The following is a 24019-nucleotide window of genomic DNA, read 5'->3' as shown; positions in this document are numbered from 1 at the left end:
GAAGAAGTTTCCAGGAATTTAGCAACCAAGACAGTTTGTCGTTCAAGATATGGTGAACTGTCTTCTCTTTGCTTATTAAAGTTGAACATTAAAAACCAAAAAACTGGAGACCTGTTAGTGAGTGTATTCGGTACATTAATTTTCTATGGTTGCTATGTCAAATTATCTTAAATGTACTGACTTAAAACAACAAAGATCTACAGCACCATATAATCAAAAGCACTGCATTCATTTAAATCATGTTGCAAAATGCATCAAAAAAGTTATCCATCATATAATGTAGTTACAAACACACATTACAAAACAGGATGTATGGTGAAATAAATCTATCTGTCTCTATCTGTTTAGCATGTAGTAGCCAAGAGCTTGGAGCTCTGTTGTTAGCATATTTTATGTACAAGCCCCTCCAAGAGGAAATAACTTAGGAATTACATACTCCAAAATATTAACAGTGATTTTACTTGAGTGTGTATGATTTGTGATGCTCTTACGTGGCACTTTAGCACTTTATATGTTCTGATTTTCCTACAGTGAGTGTGCGCAAGTGACAGTGTGACATTGAAGTAAAGAACACAGGTTCTGGAGTTAGATCTTCTGAATCTGAAGCCCAGTTATACCACTTACATGCTACGTGGCCTTGGAAAAGTTAACCATCCTCTCTGTGCCTGAGTTTTCGCATCTGTAAAATAAGGGTGATAATAATAAAATCTTTAGGAACTGCTAAAGCCTGACATCTACCTCCACACATTTCAATTCAATTGGTCTAGGTGGCAACCTTTGCTTTCAGAAGCTCCCAGGAAATTTGAACTTGCTGTGGAGTTTGTGAACCACGGAGATGGAGTTTCCACCCCTCCCCCATTGCTGGATTTCTTGACATAGGTCACATTTTCACGTCTGTGCCAAATACATTAAATATGAGTTAGATGATTTTGGGTGGTCCCTTCTTGCTAAATTTACAGAGAGGAAAAAAATATTGAGAACAAAAGTTAAATACAAATTTGCTATTGCAAAATGTTACCATTTATGTCTAACATTATTAATGGACTCTAGTAAGACTTTAGCTGTTAGAAAAGAGTTCAACATTTGAACATTGCATTTTTTTGACTAGCTCCTTAGAACAGATGAATACAATGTCAGATACATACAATGCTATTGTAAAGTGGTGTCCTGTATGCTAATTTTAGGTATACATGTGTGTATATGTTTGTGTGTGTATGTATATTATATGTATAAAATTATATATAGTAGAATATGTGTGTGTGTGTATATATGTGTGTGTGTGTGTGTGTATATATATATATATAAAAATAAATGAGAATTTGTTGCTGTTGTCCTGACATTGAAATAAGTTGCAAATAAGATTTCTTTATTTTCAAAAGGATAAGCACAAAATTCAACACTGAGACTGGCTTTGGGCATTCCTAATTATTTTGAGTTCTACTGAGCTACATTTTCTTAACTTAGGTTTTACAGAAAGTTATCTGGCTGAATGAAATTTTGGGTAAATTGGCCATGGAATAAATGAAGCTGAGTGCTGGGCTTGGCTTGGATACTACAGAATACCCTTTTCTTGTGACAAGTCACATGGATGCCAGATAATCCGTATTGGTATTGAGCAAAACGTAATTGAAACCCTCAACACCACATCATAAAATCATGGAACTGCACCACTTTAGAACTGACAAATCCCTTAGAGATGATCTAGTCTAACCACCTAATTTTATGGATGAAGAATCCAGTAAAATACAGTATGAGTTTGTCAGAAAATATATTTAACTGAGTGGAGCTGCCAGGAATCCTTCTCCCAGCTCAGCCCCATCATGGGGAGATAAAAACCAAGAAAATACTCATTTCTAAGTCTTGTATGTTGCACAGGACATGTGTCTGAAACCCTTCTCTACTTATTTTTCTCCCAGGTAAGATAAAGCGAGGTGAACCTGAGATGCTTCCAGGGCAGGAGATGTTGGTGGCCTGTGGCCTGAGCAGGATGTGTCTTCACTGAATGAAAGGCCTATGATCTCATTAAGATAGAAGCAGAAAATAAAAAATTAAGATGCCTTACAAAGTAAATATGAAGTCAGAATTTGAAGAATATGTTAGAGTTTTCCTTTCTTGTCTTTTTTCCTTTTTTTTTTTTTTTTTTTTTTTGTGACAAGGTCTCACTCTGTCCCCCCAGGCTTGAGCGCAGTGGCATGATCTTGGCTCACTGTAGCCTCTGCCTCCCAGGTTCAAGTGATCTGCCCGCTCAGCCACCGGCGTAGCTGGGATTACAGGAGTGTGCTACAATGACTGGTTATTATTATTATTATTTTTGTATTTTTAGTAGTGACGAGGTTTCACCATGTTGCCTAGGCTGTTCTTGAACTCCTGAGCTCAAGCAATCCACCTGCCTCGGCCTCTGAACGACAGGTGTGAGCCACCATGACTGGCCTTTTGTACTTAAAAAAAATTGTTAAAAAATATGGTTTTAGGTTCACAGAAAAATTGAGTGGAAGGTATAGAGGCTTCCCCTATACCTGCTGTCCCCACAGAGGCCCAGTCACAGCCTCCCTAGCTATCAATCCCCCCACCAGAGAGTGCCTTTATTCCAACCAGTGAGCACACATGGACACATCAGCCCCTCCCAGAGTCCACAGCCTACATGAGGCTCACTCTTGGTGTTGTACATTCTATTAGCTTGGGCAGTTGTATAATGACATGAATCCACCATGTCATTGTATAGTTGTATAATGACAAGTCTCACCACGTGAGACTTCAGTAGCCTAAAGAGAAGTCTCACGGCCCTAAAAGCCCTGTGTTCTCTACTTATTCATCTATCCTTCCTTCAACCCCTGGAAACCAGTGACCTTTTACTGTCTCTACAGTTTTGCCTTTTCCAGAATGTCCTAGAGTTAGAATCATACAGAAGGCACCTGTATCAGATTGGTTTTCCCTTGGGAATGTGCGTCTCAGGATCCTCCACTCTTTTTCACGGCTTCACAGCTCATTTATTTTCATCATATTCCATTGTCTGGATGTTCCACAGTTTATTTATTCACTCACCCACTGAAGGACATCTTGGTTTTCTCCATATTTTGGCAGTTGTAAGGCTGCTGTAAACATCCCTGTGCAGGTCTTTGTGTGGACACAAGTTTTCAATTCATTGGAGAAATGCCAGTAAGGGCAGTAGCTGGATCATAGCACCCGAGTATGTTTAGTTTTATGAGAAACCACCCCACTGGCTTCCACAGTGGCTGCACTATTTTGTATACCCACCAGCAACAGATGAGAGTTCCTGTTGCTCCACCTCCCCGGCAGCATTTGCTGTTGTCAATGTTCTGGAATTTGGCCGTAGCAATAGGTGCGCAGCAGTCCTCTCTTGTACTTTTTGGTAGTATCTGACAGCTTGGAATTTAAAAATCAATTCATATTCTCTGTGTGTTCTGGATTCTTTTTCTAAGACTTGGAAACACATATTTTGTGATTGTTCTCTGAGAGGTAAGATTTGGAAATCAACCCCTCACTGATGAGTCACCTCAAAGACACAGAGCGGATCCTAAAAACTGTGGTCCATAATCATGGCCTAAGAATGGCACAACAATAGGAAGTTTGATGGGTCCATGTTGGTGGCATTTGAGGAAAGGGAAGTCACCATTGGGAAGCTGGCCATCACCTCTAGGGCAGAGGGCATGGTTCTGCTGGAGGGTGTGTTTCCATCATCCTCCTGGCTTCAGGTTACCCCCAGCTGAGCCTAGTTACTGTTTAGCCAACAATTCCCATTTCTTGCGCAAACTATCCACTAAACAACTATTGAGTAGTGTCTGTCTCCATGCTCCAGGCTAACGGGACCTCACGTCTGGTTCCAAAGAGGAAATTTATGGCAGTAAGACAAGGATCCACCTAGTGAACCCAAGTATCTGTAACAGGTCCAACCCTGTGAACCCAAAAGTATCTGAGACAGGTCCCAGTCAATATAGAAAGGTTATTTTGCCAAGGTTAAGGACATGCTGATGACACAGCCTCAGGGGTTCCTGAGGACGTGTGCCCAAAGTGGTTGGGGCACTGTTTGGTTTTATAGGTTTTAGGGAGACATGAGACATCAATAAATATGTGTGAGATGTACATTGGTTTGACTCAGAAAAGTGGGACAACTCAAAGTAGGGTCTTTCAGGTCATAGATAGATAAGAGACAAAAGGTTGCATTCTTTTGGGTCTTCCCTCAGCCTTTCAGTGAACACGCACTTTACGCGTGAGAGTGGCATAGAGGAATAGTCACTGATGCCTTACCCTGGCTCAGTGAATCTGCACTTTTGTATAAACAGTAGATCAGAGGAAGCCATCAGATGTGCATTTGTCTCAGGTGAGCAGAGGGATGACTTTGACTTCTGCTTGTCCATTGTCCCACGCCTGTGAAGACAGCTATTGACTTACACTGCCAGGTTGAAATTCAACAGAACTGTTTTTAGGGTAAAGATCTTGAGGCCCACAAGGAATTTCTTTGTGGGTAAATTGTGAGGGAGGTGGGTAGCTTTTAAAAAAATATTTGTAACAATTTCATTTAGGAATAAAATGGGAGACAGGTTTGACCTAGGCAGTTCCCAGCTTGACTTTTCCCTTTGGCTTAGTGATTTGGAGTTCCTGAGATTTACTTATTTTTTCACAACCCCAGTGAGTTTGGTTGATGTGAGGCTGCCCGTGAAAAGAGCTCCCTTCTGACCAGTCAGGTACTGGATCCCACATGGCGGAAGAGTAGCCCCAAGCATGGATTCATCATGTCAGTGATGTGCTGTGGGATTTTGGGGGACCAGTTCCTATCTTCACCCTATATGCACCTATTTCCATTTTAACTTCCACAGTTTCTAGGTAGCATTGGAAGGCAGGGATACCTCTTTAGGTGAAGAAAACATAGGTTGATTTAATGAAAATTTTGAGACTTCTGAGAGGACGTGTTGAAAGACAGAGCATAAACATTTTACATTTATGGATGCTTTTGATTTTTCAAAGCATTCATGTGTACATTTTTGCATTTGCTCTTTACAACTATCCTGGAAGATTGACTAGGAAGGTATTATTATTTCTATTCCACAGCTCAGAAAAGTAAGGCTTGCAGAGGTCAGAAAGTGGAGCTAGATTTAGAGCCCAAGGATCTTCAACTCTAACCCGGTGCTCTCCCTACAATATATTTTTTAAATTACTTAAAAATATGCTAAAAGAGAACATAAAAATGACTTCAGAAGAGTCTGTAATATGGATCCCTGAATTGCACCAATTGGGGGAATAAAGGGTGAAGATAACAGGAGTCCTTAATCCTTTGGGATTTTTAGCACTAAAAATCTGCCACAGACTTGCTAATGCAATGTCAAGATGTTGGCACTGCGGGTTCCCACGGAGATGCTCGTTCATTCTAGAGGAAGACCTTTTTAGGGGATGGGTGAGCTGAGCAGAGGGCTAGGAGCCTCCAGGTTCCACACAGACCCAGAAGCGTGAGGTGGTTTTGGAGGCTTTGTCATTATTTACAGATGACATCTGCTTTCTGAAAACGCTGATGCAGCCCAGGTCGCCTCTGGGTCTTCTCACTTCTCTGTCCTTTAAGGAGATTAAGTTCTAAAGGAGAGGAGAGGACATGGCCACTTGGCTACAAAGGATGAGAGAAATGAAGAACCCGGTGTGGCAGCTCTCCAGGAGGTGAAGTGAACGCACATTAACCTCAGACTTCCCCATCACCCTCTTTACCAGGGTAAGTGGAAGTGGTAATTATTTTTAAGTAGCCAAAATATATGAGGGTACTTTTGTTCTATCAATAAATAAGCATAAAGCTCCTCAAACCCAAGACGTTCTCTGTGCACAAAGCACAACATACCAATTTTAAACCTGCACTGGTAGCATTTTTCATAATGGCCATTCCCATACACGCCCTAAGAGGGATGATCTGTAGTTTATTCGAGGTATTCCATTAATTGGTGGCTGTCAACAGGAACCCAGCTGGTGAACTGCTAATGCACTGTGAGACAAGGCTTTGAACATTTCATAAACATTGTAAATAGCCTCTGTATAACTGATCATTGTTCATAATGGCATTATTAAAATTGAAAAAAAAAAGGACTCCAATGAAGTAGGCTAATAGGGTGCATTTGATGGAAAATGTTTGCTTGTAGATTTGTGTTTTGGACTGCATAATTGGCAATTTCAGGCAGGAACTGCGGTGGAACCCATAATGCGCTGAGCATTCTGTAGCTCAAATGTTACCATCTGGGGTAAAATATCTTTGGGGTGCACTGCTGAGAAAAGCTGTGGTCTCGGGGTCAAATGATGTTTCTGCGTGAGAGGGAGCACCAAGTTGCCATCCTCTACTCTAGGAGCTGGAGAAAGGGAGTTACTTAAAATGTATTAAATGAGTCACTCCTCCGCATCTGAAGTTTCTTTGTGTGCAGATGCTTCAGTTAATCCATTTCTTAAGCTGCTGACTGTATTTCTCCTTTGAGTCTGATAGGATGCCTTTCATTAATGCTTAAACTAAAGCAGCAGACGGATGCAAAGAAAGAGGAGGGAAATCAATGCAGGACGACCCCTTCCCCTGTCTGCAGAGATCCTGGGCTAATGGGGCTCTAGATGCGGGCAGTTTGGGCTTTTAGGGGAGTAAAAATTGCTTCTTTTTACCATTCTAGGTCCTGTGGCTAGTTTAAGAATTAGATGGATATAAAATAGGTTATTAAAGGGAAACAATTTTAATGATGAACATATGCATGGACATCCCATAAAAATAGGAGACAGAAAGAAGCAGCCACATGATTGGGATTTATCTATGACCCTGAGCCACAGATGCGGATGGGGTTTGAGGGCTTCCGGGGAGTGGCAGGGGCGAATTATGGGGGGGTGAGAGGGGATTTCCGGTGAAGAAAGGTTGCCTGGTGATGCAGATAAGAGTCTCTCAGGTACTCAAAGTGGTCTCAGAGCAGTTCTCTTCCTGGTACATATACCTCAGCTACTGGGAATTTCCTTTATAAATGTAAATTTCCTTTACAAAAGGGGAAGTTTATTCTTCATTTTAGACAGCTAAAAGGGAGATAAAGAACTTTTTCTGTGTCAGCTGGTTCAATTTCTTCTAGCTCAAAATAATGAACATGCCAACGTGGTGTATTTTAAGGTGGCATGTTCTGAACTCCGGGATGCATTAGCCCTGCGTGGACAGCTCTTCAGGAAGAACGCACACCATTGAGGCAACAGGATTTGCTGTGTTTAAAACACAGATGAGCCCGGCGTGGTGGTTTGCACCTGTAATCCCAGCACTTTGGAAGGCTGAGGTGGGCGGATCACCTGAGGTCAGGAGTTCAAGACCAGCCTGGCTAACCCTGTCTCTACTAAATATACAAAAAATTATCCAGGCATGGTGGCGGGCGCCTGTAGTCCCAGCTACTCGGGAGGCTGAGGCAGGAAAATGACAGGAACCCGGGAGGCGGAGCTTGCAGTGAGCTAAGATCCCGCCACTGCACTCCAGCCTGGGCTTCAGAGCGAGACTCCGTCTCAAAGAAAACCAAAAACCAAAAAACACATACAAAAAATAGATGAATGATAACTGGGAAGAAAAGTAAAGAAAACAGAAAATGAATTATTTTTTATTCCGTGAAAATCTTGTAGTAAGAGACCAGAAGTTACAACACTGAGGACATTTAGAACTCTAGGTAATTTTCAACATTACCAATTAATATACATGAAGCAACTCCTGAAGCATTTTCTGGGTTCTGAGATCCAGGGTGACAGAAAGTTATACAATATCTACCCACAATCACAGAATTACATTTTCGTCAATAATGTGAAGTGTCAGCTCCTCAAATCTTTGGCTGCAGCTGTTAAGTACAGCACATTTGACTGGTTTAATGCTATTTTTCTTCTCAGGGATGACCTCCTTATATCTCCCTGGAGTTGAAGGAGGCGAGAGAAAAGTCTTCTTCAATCAATCAAAATTATTTTCCCATTTACCTGCTTCTCTACCTTTACTAAAAGTCCACCTTGAGACATTTATTTCTTTTTCACTGTTGTAGGACTGTACTGTTAAAAAAGTATTCTTCTGGAAAATATGCATTCTAAGACAACAATAATTATTTCATTTATTCTTCTTCTTCATACGAATAGAAGCAACAGTTACAAATTATTGTGTGCCGATCAGCAAGGCCAAGAATTGTGTACTATCCCATGAAATCTTTCAAAGAATATTGAAATAAAGATATGTCTATAATCTTCGTTTTACTGGTGAAGAAATGGAAACGTAGAGAAAGGCTCTGTAAGTTGGTTACTTAGGAAGTGGTAGAGCCAGCTCACTGGGTTTCTGTAATTTTTAATTTTAATTTTTTTTTTACTTCCCTAATATCTTTCTTTTTAAAAATGGCTTGATTGGGGTACCATTGGCATGCAATCATAAAATTAAACTTGTCCAAGTTTAGTGTCTGCACTTGATGCGTTTAAGGATAAGTATCCACTGGTGAAACCAGCACCGTCACCAGGGTGGCAAACACGTCCCCTACCTCCAAGAGTTTTCTTCCACCCCGTTATTATTATTGTTAAGTTGTTGTTGTTTCTTGTTGTATGAAGCGTTAACATAAGATCCACTGTCTTAGCGATTTTAAGTACACAATACAGTCTTGTTAGCTATGGGCGCTATGCTGTAGAGTGGAGCTTATACCACATCCACCTGGCATAACTGAAACTTTGTTCCCTTTGACCACCAATGCCCCGTTCCTCCCTTTTCCCAGCCCCTAGTAATCACCACTCTCCTTTCTGCTTCTATGAATTTAACCATTTTAGGTTCCATATATAAACGAAGTCATGTGGTATTTTTTGTGCCTGGATTATTTCACTTAGCATAATGTCCTCCAGGTTCATCCATGTCATTGCAAATAACAACATTTCCTTCTTTTTAAAGGCTGAATAATATTCCCTTGTACATACATGCCCCATTTTCTTTATCCATTCATCCACCAACGAGCATTGAGGCAGTTTCCATGTCGCGGCTGTAGCGAATAACTCTGCAACAAACACAGGGTTCAGAGATCTCTTACAGATACTAATTTTATTTCCTTTGGGTATATACTCAGAAGTGTGATTGCTGGACCATTTGATATTTCTGTTTACTTTTTTTGGGAAACCTCCAACTGTTTTCTACAATGGCTATACCAGTATTTCCACCAGCAATGTACATGGGTTTCTTTTTCTCTACATCTTCAGTAACTAACACTTGTCATCTTTTTTTTTTTCCCTCAATAATAGCCATTCTCACAGGTGTGAGGTGATATCTCATTGTGCTTTTGATTTACGGATTATTAGTGATGTTGAGCACTTTTTCATATACCTGCTTATCTTTTGTGTGTCTTCCTTGGAGAAATGCCTTTTCAGGTCTTTTATCCCTTTTATAATCAGGTTATTTGATTTTTTTTTGCTATTTGTATAAATTCTTTGTATATTTTGGATGCTAATCCCTTATCAGATATATGACTTGCACATTTTTTTTTCATTCTCTAGGTTGCCTTTCCATTTTGTAGATTGTTTCCTCTGCTGTGCAGAGCTTTATAGTTAGGTATATTTCTGCTTGTTTATTTTGACATTTTTTGTCTGTGTTTTTGGTGTCATATCCAGAAAAACGCTGCCAAGACCTATCAACGCCAACAAACTTTTCCCCAATGTTTTCTTCTAGGAGTCTTATAGTTTCAGGCTGTATAATTAAATCTTAAGTCCATTTTGAGTTGATTTTTCTATATGGTATCAGGATCCAATTTCACTCTTCCATATGTGGATATTCAGTTCTCCTGCACCATTTATTGAAGTCTATCATTTCCCCATTGTGTATTCTTGGCACCCTGTCAAAAATTAATTGACTGTATATATGTGTACATTTATTTCTGGGCTCTCTATTCTATTTTATTGGTTTGTGGGTCTGTTTTTTTATGCCAGTACAATACTATTTTCATTATCATAGCACGTAATTAAATTTGAAATCAAGAGGTAGAGTGCCTCTATCTTTGTTCTTTTTCCTCAACATTGCTTTGGCTATTAGAATTCTTTGTGATTTCTTATGAATTTTAGGATTTTTTTTTATATTTCTTGAAAAAATACCTCTGAAATTTTGATAGGAATTGTGTTGAATCTGTAGATCCTTTTGAGTGGTGTGGATGCTAAACAATATTAATTTTTCTAATCCATGAACATAAAATACTTTTCCACTTATTTGTATGTAATTTTTCTCATCATTGTTGTTTAGCTTTCAGTACATAGAGCTTTTACCACCTCAGTTAAGTTTATACCTAAGTATTTTATTCTTTATGATGCTGTTACAACAGGATTGTTTTCTTAATTTCTTTTTTGGGTAGTTCATTTTTGATGTAGAGAATGCTACTGATTTTTGAATGTTGATTTTCTATCTTGCAACTTTGCTAAATTGACTCATCAGTTCCAACAGATTTTTGGTGGAGTCTTCTGGGTTTTCTATATGCAAGATCATACTATCTGCAAACAAAGACGATTTTACTTCTTCCTCTCTAATATGAATGCCTTTTACTTTTTTTTCCTCACCTAATTGCTCTGTCTAGGACTCCAGCACTATGTTGAATAGAAGTGCAGAAAGTGGGAATCCCCGTCTTGTTCCTGATCTTAGAGGAAAAGCTTTCAGCTTTTTACCATGGAGTATGATGCTAGCTGTGGGCTTGCCAGGTATGGTTAGTACGATGTTGAGGTATGTTCCTTTAGTACCTAATGTGTTGACAGTTTTCATCATGAGATGATGTTGAATGTTACCAAATGCCTTTTCTGAATCTATTGAGATGATGGTGTAATTTTTATCCTTCATTCTCTTCATGTGGCATATTGCATTTATTGATTCATCTATGTTAAACTATCCTTGATTCTCAGGGATCATTCCCAACTTTGCCCAACTGGGATTCTTAAACACTCTGTCTCTATACTTCTATTAATCTACCTTTCTTTCTTCTTTTCCTTTCTTCTCTCCGTTCTGTCTTCCCTCCTTTTCTCCCTCCTCCCTCCCTTCATTCCTTTCTTCCTTTTATTCAACTTACATTTACTAACCTTCCACCAAAATCTAGGCTTTACCAAACATTCAAAGTTAATCCCAAACTTAGGGTGAATGACTTTAACTTCCGTCCTAGTACTCCATCTAATATTAGCAACACAGGCTAAAAAGATGGCAGGGCTGCAGGATTGGAGAAGGGAGAGAACAGTGCCACGTGAAGTCACCTTGGGAAGCACGGGCCCACCTAGAGTGTTAACTCAGAGCAGGGGCCTAGAATTAGGGTGCTTTGAGCACTTGATTCCTAGGAACATAAATATATCATGAGATGAAGTGCGCAGAATCACATTACTTTCCAAACCTCACCGAGGATAAGTCCCGCTTCTCTTTTCTCCCTCCTTCAAGTTATGTTTTCCTTCAGTTTATCCTTGTTTCTCTCTTTCCTCATTTGAGATGGACAAAACTCAACGAATCATCTTTATCTAAGCATGTTAGTAGAATATGGTTTCAAAAACAGAATTAAAATAACACCGTTTAACACAGGCTAGAATAGGGACTAGACATGGATGTTCTCCGGTTCTTTGTGGTGTGCCACCAGCCATTATGTGGCCCCATGTAAATCATTAAGATTCAGGTAGTTCAAGGTTGATTGTGCCTAATTTATTCAATTGCAAAGACCACATAGTGGTATGGCTAATGATTGTTTAGAAGGTGCTTGAAGCTTCTCAGATGAAAGCCGCCGTGGGGGAGCAAGAGGTCATTACGGTAATCACCGCTGAAAAATGAACTCATGTCCATAGAAGGTCACTTATGAGGTCATTACGGTAATCACTGCTGCAAAATGAACTCATTTCCATAGAAGGTCACTTATGAATTGAGTCACATTGTAGAGAAAGAGCTTAACCTTCCAAGGTTGAATGGAGGACATGGTTACATACCATAACTAGCCGTGATCTGCAGGAAAAAAGAGCTGTGGGCAGGTTGCAGCAGGATCTCAGAAATTCTCTTCCTCCCTACACCTCCCTGCAAAGCCCCACTGGGCGTGAAGAACCTGTCCCTCCATCTTGATAAAGCCTTCAGCTTGAAGGCACCTGCAGTTCGGCCAAGGGTGCCACATAGCACTGCGTAGGATACCCTTTCAATACTCATGGGTCATTGCTAAGCCAGTTCCTCCTCCCTCCTGCTCTCTCCTCTGAATACCGTGTTCTGGTTCTGCCTGTTTCTAGGTGGTCATTTCTAGGTCAGAACTATCCTGATGCCCAAAGAGAAGAGGGCTGGTCTGGGATCCCAGCAGAGATGCCAGCACTTACAGAGGCTTCACTAGGCAAAGCGAAGACACCAGCCCTTACAGAGGCTTCATTAGGCAAAGCACGATACATGATGGATTCTGTGTTTCACCCACACTGCTTTGTTTTCGTTGCTGTTTTGCAATGGGTTGTAAATATAACAGAGTCACTGCCAGTGCTAATGATCTGTGATTTTCTAGCAAGGAGGTCAATTGCACCAGGCACCTACCCACACTGCCTACTACCCATAAAGCAGCAGATCCCACTTATTTTGGGAATGTGAACATCTCCTTACAAACTCACACATTCCACATCGTTCTTCCCTGCCTCCCATGCCTTCATATAAACACAGCATCCCAAGGGAAAGAAAAACTGCCTTTTCACAAATCAGAGAGGATGCTTAACATACTTGACTTAAAAAATTACTTTTAAAGACACCAAATCCCAAAGTAAGCAGCTTGTACGTCAAAAAGAAGCCCACTTTGACGGGAGATCAAAGGGATGGAACTTTCCAAGTTGCAGTTGAATTGAACATTCCAAGAGTCGGCAGGGCAGATTAAAATAGGATTTTGCTTGCAATAACATTTGGGGTCTGTTCAGCGTTGTTGAGTGCTTAATCTAGCCAGGAAGTCTGGTTTACAGGGAGCTACAGCAGGCCTTCAGCTCCCGGAATTCATCCCAAAAGCAACACGACTTTCGTTTCGAGGAAAGGCTTTGACACAGGGACTACTGCTTTCTTCCAGTAGGGGATACCAGCCTATTTCAAATCAGGGCCTTTTTTTTTCCTATAGCAGCAATTGTAAGACAACGAAAACATCCTGTTTCAGAAAAGAATTTGCAAACAAGTACAACAGGATATTCTCAAATCTGGTGCAAAGTGAATCATCTTATCAAACACAAACTACCTGAGATAGATTGGTATTGTTTAATTGACAACTCAATTCTATGAGGTAGGTTTTTGTTTTATTATTATTATTGTTATATTACTATCATTATTATTATTAATTTGCCATCTTCCTCTCCAAAGAGAACTGTGAATTCTTAAGAATACAGGAAAAGAAGGGGCCTCAGGGCTATTACCGCCAAGGCCTTCTGCCAGGCAGGACGACTGAGGCTGGAAGGGCCTAATTCCACGCTCTTCTGAAAACGCTGCACAAGTGAATTCTAGGGCTTCCTTCCAGAGAAGCCTTCAGAATGACTCAAGAGTCTTTTCATCTCTTCGCCGAATTTCTCTTTCCTCACTGTAATTCAATTTAATTTTAGAAAATTAGAGCATAGAGTACTGGCTGCAAACACAAAAACATACAAATGCTACTTCAAAGAACTTTTACTCTAGGAAGGAGGGCACGCATCTTCTGGTAAGCTCTGATGTTTTTTTTTCTGACCTCAGTGAAAATACAACGCTTTTTGTTTCTAGTCACAGGTTTGGAATGTACTATCACACAGGGGCATGCCACTCAGTCTTTTCTAATGCCCTTCTTACCATCCTAAAGAGAAACTGGTGAAATGGTTTGCTCAAGGACACATCTTTTAGCAGATGGGACCAGAGTTAAACCTTGGTAATGGCTGATTCTAAAATCTAAGACATGATTTGTCATGTGCAAATTCTAAAATCAGAAACTGTCTGCAAACAAAGTCATGTTTGTAGAACTGACACCAAAATATATATGGCAGCAAAAATGGAGCAGATTCATATAATGTTAATGATAATCTTTCCAAATCCTTTGTTCTGAACATGTATACAACTAGTACAGAAATGTTAATGTATTTTAAAAGTAGATGACTGCTCTAGCTCTGCTTAGGGTCCTTTGGAAAAATATGGTGCATATACCATAGTTTGAAGACTGAAAAAAAAAAAAAAAAAAAGAAGAACTTTGAAGCCTATATCTCCTGAAGGGTTTTTGTTGGGAATAGTGGACCATGATGTAATGCCTTCCAAGGAGAATGTAGACAGCGATACCTCTTACCGTAGAAGACGCTATTTTGTAAAACAGGTATCAAAATATCACAGCCGAATATAACCTTTAAGTGAATGTGATTTAACTTCCTCCTCAATTAAAAAATTTCTTCCTGCTGTTGACAGCTCTCTATCCAGTTAATCTGATGTTCTCTATTACTGGTGGCCTATTTATTGCTGCTCAGTCAAGGTTATTAGAAAATTCAGCTGAGCGCAGTGGTTCACGCCTGTAATCCCAGCCCTTTGGGAGGCCGAGGCGGGCAGGTCATGAGGTCAGGAGTTCAAGATCAGCCTGACCAACATAGTGAAACGCTGTCTTTACTAAAAATACCCAAATTAGCCAGGCATGGTGGCGGGCACCCATAATCCCAGCTACTTGGGAGGCTGAGGCAGGACAATCGCTTGAACCCGGGAGGCAGAGGTTGTAGTGAGCTGAGATCACGCCGTTGCATTCCAGCCTGGGCAACAAGAGCGAAATTCCATCTCCAAAAAAAAAAAAAAAGAAAAGAAAGAAGGAGCCTTCTGTTTAGCCACTTTGTTCTTCTCCATAACATCCCCAATAGATTCTGTTCTATCTCACGACCAAGCGGCCGGCAGAAACAGGCCCAAGTGTGGTCCTGGCAACAACAGTGCCACTCACAGCACCAGGCCCTCCAGTGGTTGTTTTATTTTATTTTATTTTTATTTTTTTTGAGACAGAGTCTCACTCTGTTGCCCAGGCTGGAGTGCAGTGGCACTACCTCGGCTCACTGCAACCTCCGTCTCCCAGGTTGAAGCAATTCTCAAGCCTCAGCCTCCCGAGTATCTGGGACAACAGATGCGAGCTACCACGTCCAGCTACTTTTTTAGTAGAGATGGGGTTCTGCCATGTTTCCCAGGCTGGGCTCAAACTCCTGAGCTCAGGCAATCCACCCACCTCGGCCTCCCAAAGTGCTAGATTACAGGCGTGAGCGACCACGCCTGGCACAGTGGTTGCTTTAAAATTTAATTATTCACTTAAAACATTTCAAAGTGACTTGAGAGCTTTCATTCAAAGTTTACACCCATAAATATTTGATGCTGTTGGATGGATGCTTTTAACTTTTTGTAGCTGTGATTTTTACCCCCTAATTTTGTAGATGAAGCTTTTAAAACACTCCACTCATTTAAAATAAAAATAACAAAGTAAAGGCTGAACAAATTCAAGGGTCTTTTCTCTCTTCTGTCTCTTTGCAGGAAAACAATTACATTTCTTGGGCAGAGCGTATATACTGTATCTTTTTCAATGATTGGTTTGAGGATGGAGTTTATGATTCGGGGACCTCAGAGAGGCCGTTGTCCAGGAATAAATTAGATGTAGCTGCAAGTCTGAAGGTGTATGTTTCCAAAATAGTCTTAGGATAAATTAAGCCATTTACATCTGAACTGGACTTTTTTTTTTTTTAATTTTAAAAAATGGATTTTAGGAAACCAAGAAAGCAACATTAACAAAGACCCTGTGAAGTCTGAGAATCATTTCCTGATTTCACAGCGTCTTCTAAGTGGCTGCTGGCGGCTAAGGCAGGCCTCATGTTGGGAAATGTTTCTTTCGGTCATATGTAGATCTGTGGAGACCTGGAGATGGTGCAAGGTCGAACGGATGGAATCCATCCTGTTACTGGGAAATGCGGTCCAGGGGGGTGGGGAGGATTCCACACACCCACATTCCCCAGGTCACCACTTACTCTGAGATTTGAAAGCCCTAACAGGGAAAGGCACAAGTCTCTGTCCACTGTGCCCCTCGGCAATTGTAACATGCATTTGCGTTACCTGTGAGCAGGATCCTCACGGCCCCAGCCTCACACTGAGACTCCACGACTCTAGACAGAAAGCATGCATTTTCCCATAGGCAAATTTTCCTGCACCAGCAGACACAAGGCTTTTCCCTGGCGTGATGTAGCCTTCCGGCCACAGTTCCTGCTCTTCCTTCCCCTCACCCCTTCCTGCCTGTGGGTCCCGCTCAAGCTTTACAGAGCAGCTGTGCTGAGCACCACGTTGCTTTATGGTAAATTTCAAAGCCTCAGGGTACAAATTATTTATTGGTAGTTAATTTCCAATTAGTTTTATTAAATTACAGCTGATGACCTCATTCTACCTGGATTAATTTAACAAAATGCTCATATTTTTCAAATTACCTTCTCATTTCCACTCTAGATGAGAAATGTACTTTTCAGCTCTGGTTGAAGAAACTTGCATCGTATCCTGTCTGCTTTAAGTTTTTTGGCAGGTTCAGAATCCACACACGCACACACATACACACACGTGCACACACAGGTAAACATACACACACGCACACATGGTTCTACACACTTTTGTTTTGAATGGCCTGGCCAGTTGTGCACTTAATCTTCCTTCTCTTTGTCACTAACCATGCTGTGCATTACCGGACCATACCCAGCAGCCCTCCACATTGTGGGTTCTTGATCTGTGAAAGTGAATCACATAGCTTCACTATGTCTGCAGCATTCACACTGGGGTACTCATGCATTCATGCTTTCATGCTGGGGTACTCATGCACTCACACACTGGGGTACTCACGCATTCCCGCTGGGATACTCACACTCTCACACACTGAGATACACACGGATTACCACTGGGGTACTCATGCATTCAAACACTCTTTCTCTCTCTCTCTTTTTTTTTTTTTTGTAGACATGGGGGTCTCACTATGTTGCCTAGGCTGGTCTTGAACTCCTGGGCTCAATGGTTCTTCCACCTCAGCCTCCCAAAGTGCTGGGATTACAGGCGTGAGTCACCATGCCCGGCCTAACTGTGGTAATTTTTAATGGACGAACAGGAGGGATCTGTCTATTACAGAGAAATCAAATGGCGACATGTTTAAATTTCTGACACATGAAAAATGGGAAACGATTTTCCTATGCTCTTGTCATTTCTTCTGGCATCTTCTCAGATGATGCATTCTCATCTTCCTACAGCTGTCTCCTCCTCTTTCCTGCCCCGATCCCAGTTTGACCCAGGAGTCGGAAACACTTGGATGTGTATCTCATTTCTGACGTTCAGAAATCCTTCTGTTTCCCAGTCGCCCTTCATCACAGTGGGTGATTGTAGTATTTATTTTACAGAGGTGTTGAGAATCTTCTACTTCATGGTGATAGACTATCTGATCAAGTGGAGATACTGCATTAGGTTTAATAAAAATTAGGCAGGAGACTTAGAAAACTTTAACCTTGCTCTTCTGGTTCTAATTTCCCATTCTATTGGACATTGATAGAAATCTGTTGTAGTGCATACTCATTATTTCCGGAGACAATAAAGAAATTTTCCCTGAAAGGGAGGTAGATGGTGAGGTCTTGGTTATTCACAGGTAATAGCTTCAGATTCACAAACACTCAAGCCCTGACTCTGCTTACTTAGCTGATAATAAGTTCACTGTTGTTTTATCCAGTGATTACATAAACTGGAAAGGGCCCTATTATAATCAAATATACCCAGAGACATGAGTTGAATATGATTTTAATATTCTGGCATAATATTATATTTCTGACTTTGAAAGTACCCTGCATGATTACACCACTTCACTTTTATTGAAGAAGGATAATTTGCTTCAGATTAAAGTCAAAACAATGAAATTGCTTATGGAAAAATGACCTTTCTCGTCCTTACATGTACCAAGTAGATTCTCAGGGAAGCCAGCCCAGCGGGGATTCCATCTAACTGACTGAATCCTCAAGACACGCAGAAACCATTATTTACTTATATTACTCTAAACCAACTGATTTCTTCACTAGAAGCCCATGAGTTTTCATAAAGTCACCTTGTTGAGATGCTATTTGTTGTACCCATACTGGCAACGTTAGCTTTTTGATTTTTTTCAACTCTAAGGTTATATATTTTCACTTTAAAAGTTCATAGCAAGATCCTTGTTGTGATGTAATCTCATCAACATCTGATACAATCAGGATGGAGAACCTGGTTTAAAATCTTGTTCCCACACCTCAGAGAAGGCTGAACATTCATGGTGTGTGATGATATATTTTGGTTTGTTATTTGCTTCTTTCTGTAGTGAGGGGGTCCTATGTATGTTTATATATTCTTAAATATACCTATTAAGGTGCATCATTGTTAGGACAGTGTCATTAACTTCTAAAGAATCATCTGGAATAATATGTATAGTTAATATGCATAAATAACATAACAGAGGAATATAAAGATGAAAATAATAGAATTTGTCTAAATGAGTATTCTACAATTGGCTGCCTCCAAAGCAAGAATATATAGCAAGAAACATGCTTGCAACATCTTTTGCTTCTATGAGCTTATGTATCTAGGGTCTTAAACAAGACTTGGGTCATGGGTACCTTTATTCTACAAATGGTGCATAACAAGTCTGGCTGTAGGTGAAGATGAAAGCACATACCTCCTCTGTTATTTTTTAAAATTATATGACAGTTTCTTCTTGTCAAGAGCTGTGAAGGATCTGAGATTTTGCCCCACTTGTACACTAACTTGTTAGCCTGATGCCATTTCATGGTTTCTGGTAGAGGATGTGAGGTTCCCAGGTTGAAGGTAAAGGACAATTTATTATCACAGCAATTACTGTTGTCTAGATATCATCATTTCTATTACGCCAGTTCCCAAAACTCAATTCCCACAAGCAGCACAAAGGGCCAAGTGATACTTGCATACCCACTGGGCTACGTCACAAGGATGGAACCCAAAGATGATGGGTCCTAGATCTTTTATGGCACGATCCTCTAGGGGGAGGCACGATCCATATTCCTAGGCTGCAAGTGGATTGCTCCTTTTTTCTAAAGGAGACATGATCACTGTCCCCCAAGTTGTTCACTCTAGAAACTTCCTTGAAAAGATTGTCCAAACCAAAGGTAACCTGTGCCTCTGCTCATAGGACAGGCAGAAACCCAAGAGACCCATGAACAATGGTCTCCCAACACTGTACCACATCACGACCTGTAGGTACAGTAAGAAACCCAAGAGACCCATGAACAGTGGTCTCCCAACACTGTACCACATCACAACCTGTAGGTACAATAAGAAACCCAAGACACCCATGAACAATGGTCTCGCAACACCATATCACATCGCAACTTGTAGCTACAATAAGAAACCCAAGAGACCCAAGAACAATGGTCTCCCAAACCATACCACATCACAATGTGTAGCTACAATAAGCTACTTGCACCATAATAAGAGAGGTTGTGTTGTTGCAGAAATCTCAAGCTTTACTGAATAAGTTAATACTGAATCTGGAGGTCAGAAGGACTTGCCTGTTTATGCTTCCCATATTAGGAAATTGCTGCAGGCAGAGACCACATTTTCCAGCCTGCCTTGCTGTCAGAAGCATCCACACCAGTGAGTTTTGGTAATGAATGAAAGCAGAAGGGAAGTGAGTTACTTCCAAGCTGGATCCATCAGGACTTTCCATGAGTCTCTCCTCCATATTCTTTAGATGATTATAGGGTGAACTTAGAAGGAAAATGGGGAAGATTGCAGGGTCTTTGTGTAGATGTTGTTCATTCAGTAATTTGTTCACTTACATAATTCTGTTATGTTACTTTGTCGTGTTTAAGCTCTCATACATTTTTGGGTCTCCCCATTGTAGGAACCCGCCTGCCCTAACATATATATATATATATATATATATATATATATGATGCACTGGTTAGGGGTGATCCTGGAGGTATGGGGCCCAGTCTCCCAGCCACCCAGCATCTTCATTTAGACCTTCATAATCTAGGTAACGTCTTTTATTAGAGATTGCAGAATCCTTTTTTTTTAAATATATATATAGCAGAGTGTAAAGTAAATTAAAATAAAACATATAACAGGGTAAAGGGAACAGAAATGCTAAGTTGCTCAAATACCTTCCATATGCTTGGGGATATATAATTTATGCCATCCTAAGATTGATGACTTGCCTAGATATGCCTATTGTTAAAGACAATGTTATGCTTTGACCCTTGTTGAAGCCGGCACAGAAGATCTTATTCAATGGGACTACCGCAGTGAGCAGGAAAGACACATTGGGCTCAGTTTCAAATACAACAACGAAAAGTGAGAATTCACAACCTTGGAGCAGGGCGTGGGGTCAGTGAATGGAAAATTACTAAGAGGGAACATCGGGGAAAAAAATTCTGGATAAATGGATTGTACAGGAGTCTTGTTGAAGGCAGGTCAAAGTGCACAGATGTCAACTGAGGGATGGTGAGGAGTGAGGGATGTGATCAGCTATGAAGAGTGATTGGAATCAAGGGTAGGGGACTCCCATTAAACTGACTTGAGTTAGATTCTTGTTCTTAAGAAATAGGCCCAAGGACAGGCCTTGAAAGACAGCTTAGGGGAGGTTGACCAAGGTCGGGCCAGGGAGAGAGCCTTTTCAGTATTCAGGGTCTAGATTCCACAGTTGGATGGGCATTTTCATTGTTCAGACAGCACTATCTTTGTTTGCTAGTTTATTAAAAATAAAACATTTAACAAAACTCAAAATAATAATTTAAAAAGTTGGTAACCACTTGGTTTGTGTAGCATTTTATGTTTAGTGATGATCCTAAGTCTTAGCTTACAAATGTCCATGGCTAAGAAGAATTCCACTAAGGTGGAGATGCCAGTGCACCCACTGGGCACTCATTAATCAAGAAATATGTGCATAACTAACTAAATATGGTTTGCAATGCCATATATTGATACAAATAGGGGTTGGCAAACTTTATCTATAAAGAGCCAAAAAGTAAATGCTCCAAAGGCTGGGTGGTCTCCACGGTAACTGCTCAATGGTGCTGTGTAGACTGGAGCAGCCACTGAGACAAGAGCGTGGCTGTCTTCCCATAAAACATGACCAATTATGAATCTAAAGAGTCTATATGCTTGGGTGTGTAGGAGTCTTGTGTTTCACTAGAAAACTGCGTGATCTAGAGCACACCCTTCAGCGTTATCAGAATTCAACCCTGTGCATGAATTTTGCATTCCTATGCAATTCTTTGTAAATTATAGGCAACTTACAGAAGCAACAGGACAGATATGCAAATTCTGTACTTGCTGATAGTGGTTTCATTGACCTCTCCCTCCAGTTTCGTGCTTATTTGCAGCTGATCTCAATGTTCCTTTCCTGCATATATTTTATGTGTCGTTTTGATTTTTCCTTTGAATCGGTTATAACATCTATTTAATTCCCTCACATCCTACGAGTTAAATATATTCTTAAACACCAATTTATTTATATGTGTATGAGAATGATAATTTTACCTTTTTCTAAAAACTATTTTTTAACTGTGTATATCTGCGTGTGTTTAATGATCAGAAGTCATCTGTAGCTTTGGAATGAAGCCTTCCATTCAGATTAAATCAGTCTGGTATTTCGCAGGTGTGTGTAAGGCAGTTGTTCCTGTCCACAGTTCTCAAGTGGACGGTGACAGCATTGTGTTTGCATAGCATTTTCAAAAGTGCCTTCCTAACCATAACCTCATGTGCTTCTTTCAACGCCTCTCTGGGCTTTGTTTGGACAAATGATTATCAAAATTTTATCGAGAAGGAAAGGGTGACACATAGAAACTTAAGTGGTTAGAGGAAGAAAAAAAAAAACAGGTTATAAAAGGATTTCTGCATCTTGTTGGAGAAAAAGCCTTATTGAAGATATTAAGCCTGGTAATCACTCACTCCCCTTCCTGTGTCTGAATTCTGACTGGGCAAGATGAACACTCTTCCCCACTTCTCTCTGAGAGCCTGGGATTAGCTCGGCTGCGCTGCCTTTTCCGGCGCAGCCTGAAGAGCACGTCACAGTTGAACTCTGGAGTTTACTTGGGTTGTTCTGTGTTTATGACAAGTATGGAACTCGTTCAAAAGTTACCAAAGCTGTACTTTTCTCATTCTCTGTGTCTCTCTCATCAGCAGGGTGAAGCTCTCATATTATCGTCTTTTAACTGTCAACCTGATGAGCGTTTCTTAAACTGATCTCCTCCGGACACACGTTTTCCTGGCTGTGAGGATACAAGGCAACATGACTCTGACAAGCTGCGGCTCGGACCCGGCTCCTGTGGCAGCAAGAATGTGGCCACTGGCCCCAGAGTTTGGCTTAACATGGCTCTTCCTCTTCCTGAAAGTTACAGCAGGAAGCCGTTTTCCATGGTGCTTGTAAAACTGTAACTTCAGCATTACACAAACTTCAGGAATGAAAGCTCACCTGCGGGAACATGAGTTAATATAAACAGGGGTGCCTGGATCCACTGCTCACAGCTTACTCTCAGAAGCCTGCACGGGAGACAGGATAGGAACAGGGCGGCTCAGGCCCCAGCCATGGCACCGTCACAGAGCACGTGCCTCTTTCCTGTTTTCACGCATATGGCACATGCCAGAGGCAGCCTGGTCACTGAGTGGTCAGAGCTCCCCTCTGCTTTACACAACGTACGACACGTCTGCGCATTTTCTGGAATAATTATAGGGTGATTTTTCAGGGAATGTGGACAGTGTTTCTATTTTCAACTTTAAGTTTCATGGAGGAAATTTTTAGAGTAAATGATGTGATGTATACAGCTAGATTTCAGCTAAAATCTGTATTAAGTCAGTTTAAGATTTGAAGGAAGGAATAAGGAGATTATAGATTGGAGAATGATTTCTTAGGAAGTTTCTACAGAATCTAATCTTATCTCATTGACTGCTTGTACTTCTTTATTCAGAAACAACTAACAATATAGAGTTTTTCATCTTTTAGGAACCATCAGACTTTGTTCTTTTTTTTTTTTTTTTCTGAGATGGAGTCTCATTCTGTCACCCAGGCTGGAATGCAGTGGCCTGATATCGGCTCCCTGCAAGCTCCGCCTCCTGGGTTCATGCCATTCTTCTGCCTCAGCCTCCCAAGTAGCTGGGACTGCAGGCGCCCACCACCACGCTCGGCTAATTTTTTGTATTTTCAGTAGAGACGGGATTTCACTGTGTTAGCCGGGATGGTCTCAATCTCCTGACATTGTGATCCGCCCTCCTCGGCCTCCCAAAGTGCTGGGATTACAGGCGTGAGCCACCGCACCTGGCCTAGACTTTGTTCTTAAAAATGTAAAAATATCTATTTTTTTGCAGTTTTCCCTTTTGGCAATAAAAGTATCATTATATATAATATGTCTTTAATACATATAATGCCATTAATAGATATAGACTGTACTAATGAATGTTAGAATATATAATATGTGTGTGTATTAAATATTCTAACATTCAGTGTGTGTGTATATATATACACACATATTATATATTCTAACATTCAGTGTATGTGTATAAATATATACACACATTATATACTCTGATATTCATTAATAAAGTCTATATAGAGTGAAAATTGTGACATTTAGGTTCTTACTGACTGAAGTCATTTTAAATATTCGATGTTAGTGTAACTTTTTGATTGTTCACAGACTATTCAGTGTCTGAAGTTGTTTTACTATCTTCAAGGGCAAAATGAAATTCTTTGTACACTTGTTGGGTTTTCTTTGTTTACCTTGAGGGTGAGCTGGTGAGGACTTAAAGGCAAGTTGAATGCGTCTGGTTTCAAATCCAATGAGTGCAGCTCCCGGAGGCTGTGATTAAAAGGCGTTTGTGTGTTTTTTAGAAGCACATTGGAGATCTTTCACCAGCCCTTAAAGAAGTCAGGAATAAAACGCTGCAGCTTCCCAGGGAGAGAGCAACTCTGACCCTAAAAGTTAAAGTTACACCCCAGACTTGGAAAACAGGAAATTTCAGATGGTTTTTGGCAAAACACACAGCTCCACTCCTTCTCTTGGTGTGCTGAGTTTTCTCAAGTCTGTGTAC

At 40.7% G+C, this 24019-nt stretch overlaps 1 long non-coding RNA gene across 1 annotated transcript; it reads left to right on the top strand.

The window, feature by feature from the left end:
- Nucleotides 1-2391: 2391 nt before the first annotated feature.
- Nucleotides 2392-23014, top strand: LOC116269509. Its single transcript, XR_004177124.1, has 3 exons — nucleotides 2392-5716; nucleotides 10557-13226; nucleotides 22115-23014. It is a non-coding gene; the product is annotated as an uncharacterized LOC116269509 (long non-coding RNA).
- Nucleotides 23015-24019: the final 1005 nt, after the last annotated feature.

Source organism: Papio anubis, chromosome 11 (genome assembly GCF_008728515.1).
Source record: "Papio anubis isolate 15944 chromosome 11, Panubis1.0, whole genome shotgun sequence".
Lineage (NCBI taxonomy): Eukaryota > Metazoa > Chordata > Mammalia > Primates > Cercopithecidae > Papio > Papio anubis.
Note: the sequence above shows the minus strand (reverse complement) of the source record. Positions and strands in the feature narration are given on the sequence as shown.